Source organism: Sander vitreus, chromosome 18, assembly GCF_031162955.1.
Source record: "Sander vitreus isolate 19-12246 chromosome 18, sanVit1, whole genome shotgun sequence".
Taxonomy (NCBI): domain Eukaryota; kingdom Metazoa; phylum Chordata; class Actinopteri; order Perciformes; family Percidae; genus Sander; species Sander vitreus.
The window spans coordinates 1,722,828-1,727,827 of NC_135872.1; the positions used below are offsets into that span (position 1 = coordinate 1,722,828).

At 46.9% G+C, this 5,000-nt stretch overlaps 1 protein-coding gene across 2 annotated transcripts in view; it reads right to left on the reverse strand.

Moving 5' to 3' along the window:
- Positions 1–2,499: 2,499 nt before the first annotated feature.
- The window catches only part of vta1 (vesicle (multivesicular body) trafficking 1), an 80,738-nt gene continuing 78,237 nt past the window's right edge, over positions 2,500–5,000 (reverse strand). The window contains exons 8-9 of one of the 2 annotated variants that reach the window (XR_013503398.1): positions 4,117–5,000; positions 2,500–4,068 (exon numbers count right to left, since the gene is read on the reverse strand). The exon at positions 4,117–5,000 is cut by the window's right edge and continues 319 nt beyond it. The gene's annotated coding sequence lies outside the window, so the exon portion shown is untranslated. The other variant, XM_078274206.1, reaches the window with a different exon arrangement.

Consider the following 5,000-nt stretch of genomic DNA (forward strand, 5'->3'; position numbering starts at 1 on the left):
AGCTTTTCAGTGCATCCCTGTGGAGGCTGGGGGCATTGAACCCGAGTGGACAATGTTCAAAGTTTCCATTGCTGGAGCTGTGGTGAGGAGCTGTGGTCTTAGGGTCTTAGGTGCCTCAAGGGGCGGTAACCCACGAACACCGTGGTGGACACCGGTGGTCAGGGAAGCCGTCCCGACTGAAGGAGTCTTTCCGGGATATGTTATCCCAGAGGACTCCGGAGGCAGTTGCAATGTACCAAAGGGCCCGAAGGGCTGCAGCCTCTACCGTGAAAGAGGCAAAGCAGCGGGTGTGGGAGAAGTTCAGAGAAGACATGGAGAAGGACTTTCGGTCGGCATCAAGGTGCTTCTGGAAAACCGTTCGCCACCTCAGGAGGGGGAAGCGGGGAACCATCCAAGCTGTGTACAGTAAGGATGGGACGCTGTTGACCTCAACTGAGGAGGTAATAGGGCGGTGGAAGGAGCACTTTGAGGAACTCCTAAATCCGACTAATACGCCCTCTATGGTAGAGGCAGAGCTGGAGGATGAGGGGGGATTGGCATCAATTTCCCTGGTGGAAGTTGCTGAGGTAGTGGGCTGGGGATCTCATCGCTGCTTTTTGCAGATGATGTGGTCCTGATGGCATCATCGGCCTGTGACCTTCAGCACTCACTAGATCGGTTCGCAGCCGAGTGTGAAGCGGCTGGGATGAGGATCAGCACCTCTAAATCGGAGGCCATGGTCCTCAGCAGGAAACCGACGGAGTGCCTTCTCCAGGTAGGGAATGAGTCCTTACCCCAAGTGAAGGAGTTCAAGTACCTTGGGGTCTTGTTCGCGAGTGAGGGGACAATGGAGCGGGAGATTGGTCGGAGAATCGGCACAGCGGGTGCGGTATTACATTCAATTTATCGCACCGTTGTGACGAAAAGGGAGTTGAGCCAGAAGGCAAAGCTCTCAATCTACCGGTCAGTTTTTGTTCCTACCCTCACCTATGGTCATGAAGGCTGGGTCATGACCGAAAGAACAAGATCCAGGGTACGAGCGGCCGAAATGGGTTTCCTCAGGAGGGGGGCTGGCGTCTCCCTTAGAGATAGGGTGAGAAGCTCAGTTATCCGTGAGGAGCTCGGTGTAGAGCCGCTGCTCCTTCGCGAAAGGAGCCAGTTGAGGTGGTTCGGGCATCTGGTAAGGATGCCCCCTGGGCACCTCCCTAGGGAGGTGTTCCAGGCACGTCCAGCTGGGAGGAGGCCTCGGGGAAGACCCAGGACTAGGTGGAGGGACGTCCCAGCTGGGAGGAGGCCTCGGGGAGACCCAGGACTAGGTGGAGGCACGTCCCAGCTGGGGAGGAGGTCTCGGGGAAGACCCAGGACTAGGTGGAGGCACGTCCAGCTGGGAGGAGGTCTCGGGAAGACCCAGGACTAGGTGGAGGGACGTCCAGCTGGGAGGAGGCCTCGGGGAAGACCCAGGACTAGGTGGAGGGATTATATCTCCAACCTGGCCTGGGAACGCCTCGGGATCCCCCAGTCGGAGCTGGTTAATGTGGCTCGGGAAAGGGAAGTTTGGGGTCCCCTGCTGGAGCTGCTACCCCCGCGACCCGACCCCGGATAAGCGGACGAAGATGGACGGATGGATGGATGGAAAAACGTCGAAAAAAAGTTTCCGATAAAATAAACACATTTTTAAAAAAAACACAAAAACTTTGAAAAAAACATTAAAAAAAACTTTGAAAAAAACATTAAAAAAAACTTTGAAAAAAACCCACAAAAACTTTGAAAAAAAAAACACAAAAACTTTGAAAAAAAAACGTGGGGGAAAAGGTGACAAAAACGTCAAAAAAATTGTCCCAAAAAATTTGGAAAAGGCAACAACAAAGAAAAGCAAAAGCAACAAAAACCTTGAAACGCGTTCTGATTATTGGGGGAAGAATGAGGAGGATTATGGTCCGTCGTGTGAATCAGACGTCAACTTTCTGCTCAAATACTAATTATGTTTCTCTCTTGTTATATTTCGTCTCCCTAAAGAGGAACTCGCTTTAGTTGCCGTCCGTCTGTTGCAATAACTGCATCTTTAAAGAAAAGGTTTACCCAAAAACTGTAAAAACTGTATATTAGTACTCACCTCTGCACAGAGAAAGAGAAGTCCTGGCAAAAAGTCCGTAGAAAAACGGATGTTACGCACGCACGCACGCACGCACACACACACACACACACACACACACACACACACACACACACACACACACACACACACACACACACACACACACACACACACACACACACACACACACACACACACAGACAGACAGACAGACAGACACACACGTTAAGTTTATGGACATTTCTGTCTCTTAATCTAAATATGGATTTCTACAGACTTTTCTGTGTGTGTGTGTGTTTGTGTCTGTCTGCGTGTGTGTGTGTGTGTGTGTGTGTGTGTGTGTGTGTGCGTGTCTAAACCCCCGTGAACAAAGAGAAAATAAAATAAATGATTCTTCATATCTCACACACACACACGAGTCAATATTTCATCATTTCAAACATTTTATTCAAATGAAATCGCTGTGATTCTGACACACGGTGAGATCTTTAAAGTCCCGCCCAACTCAAATGTTAAATATCAACCCAAAACAAAAAGAAAAGCTGGCTGCCCGCTCTCACAAATAACCAACAGATACAAAAAGTGACACATGTCAACACATGAAAAGTATTTCAGTGCAACAACAACAAAAAACAGCAGTTAGATTCTCTGGATCGTAAAGATGAAATCACTGAAAACGTCGGCGCTTGGGAAGCGTTTAATCTCATAAAAACAGAAAACGTAGGAGTTGCATTTAAGTCCAAAATGTAGACAGATACAGATGAGACATTGAAGACATGAAAAGGTTTTCTGGGATCAGGTTTTTCTTTGAGATTATTACGGATGAAGCAGCCGTCTCTCAGAAACTAAAAGTCTTTCTTCCATCGGATTCTGCATATATGAACCGTTTAGTGTTTTAATCTTTCCCGTTAGAAAGGCTGTCAGTCGGTCGGTATCCTAGCGAGTTATGTAGCATGTCAGCTGTTCCTTTTTACAGGAATACGTCCCACGTTCTTCACAGACACACTTATTCTCGGTGTTGAAGAGAGTCTGGTGAGAACATAGATGTCAAACTCCAGAAAAGCCAATTGTTCTCTTTTTTAGCCTCTCTGGGCTTCCGTACATTTTGTGTATGAACTATGATTTACAGTATATATACAACTTGGATCCGCTGACATTAGAAGCTCCATAAAAAGCCAGTAAGTGGCCCTTGAGTTGAGATGTTTTATGGATATTTAATGAAGCAGAACGGAGCTGCATCTCAGAGCCATAACAATAACTTTAATGTGCCGTTTGTGACAATATTGAGGAGTCTGTAATGAGCCAATAGTGGTTCACTACGGAGCCCCTAAAGGGACATGGGCAATTCCTTTATACAGATACTTTCTAGTACATCTGAGATGATGCGCACGAGAAACCAATGTGTGTGTGTGTGTGTTCTTGCATGCGTCTGTGTGTGTGTGTGTGTGTGTGTGTGTGTGTGTGTGTGTGTGGTGTGTGTCCATGTGTCCGAGTAAGTTTGTCTGTGCATGCGTGCGAGCATGTGTGTGTCCGTGTGTGTGTGTGTGTTCTTGCGTGCATCTGTGTTTGGTGTGTGTGTGTGTGTGTGTGTGCGTGCGAGCATGAGTGTGTGTGTGTGTGTGTGTGTGTGTGTGTGTGTGTACGCGTGTTCTTGCGTGCGTCTCTGTGTGTGTGGTGTGTGTCGGTGTGTGCGTGCGAGCATGCGTACGTGTTCTTGCGTGCGTCTGTGTGTGGTGTGTGTTGGTGCGTGCGTGCGAGCATGTATGTGTCCGTGTGTGTGTGTCCGTGCGTGTGTGTGTGTGTGTCTGTGTGTGTGTTCTTGGGTTCTAAGGCTAGCAAAAATTATGCTAACGAAGTACTGCAAACATGAGTTAATATTTCACACTGCTTGAAAACAAAAGCTTGCAGGATGGACACAATGAACAGTTCCTACTACTTAGACCTCAATAGGACTAGAGGTAACCTTACCTCAATAGGACTAGAGGTAACCTTACCTCAATATAATGAGGTAACATTACCTCAATATAATGAGGTAACGTTACCTCAATATAATGAGGTATGGGCAAAACATTTCATTATGGGATGCAAATGGAAATACTGCTGCCAATTAATACAGCTTTTAACCCTTGTGTTGTCCTGTTGCCTGTTCATAAAGCATAAAGTATAAATTATCACCCAATTTTGTGTTTGAGCTCCTTAGCCATCTTGATTCCACTATAGTCAGAAGAATGTATGTTGATGGATAATCACAGCCTTGTTTCATGTATGGAACCATTAGTGGTATTTTTGGGCGATTTGGTTGACAGAAACCCACATTTCTGACATAGAAACTTTTGAAAATGGGTCAGATTTGACAACATGGACAACAGGAGGGTTTAAATGTATTATGGAAATCTCTACAAATCACAGTGCGTTACTAATGCGGATATCCAGACTGGATGAACAATATTTCCCGTTCACAGCATAAAAAGGGTTAACAGTTCATCTCATCGTCTGTATGTTTGTTGGGGACGCTTTCAGGAACATTTGGCTGTGTTTTCAGGAAGATAAATACCTGACTGGTACTCAGATTGGTTCCCCGGGCTCACCAGAAAGCTTCTGTCCCCTTTAGGGGCTCGGGAGTTTATAATGAAGCTGTGATTATTAATAATAATCAGTCAAAGAGTCGGCGTGTGGTTGTGTCGTCGGTGTCAAGACACAGGCGGCCATTGTTGCCGACAGATTTCCATCATGTCCTCCTCTGACGCAAAGGCTCTGTTCGCTGTGTGGGTCTGTGTGTGTGTGTGTGCATGCCTGTGTGTGTGTGTGTGTGCCTATGTGTATGTGTCAGTGTGTGTGTGTCTGTGTGTTTGTCAGTGTGTGTGTGTGTGTGTGTGCGCATGCCTGTGTGTGTGTCTGTGTCTATGTGTAAGTGTGTGTGTGCCTG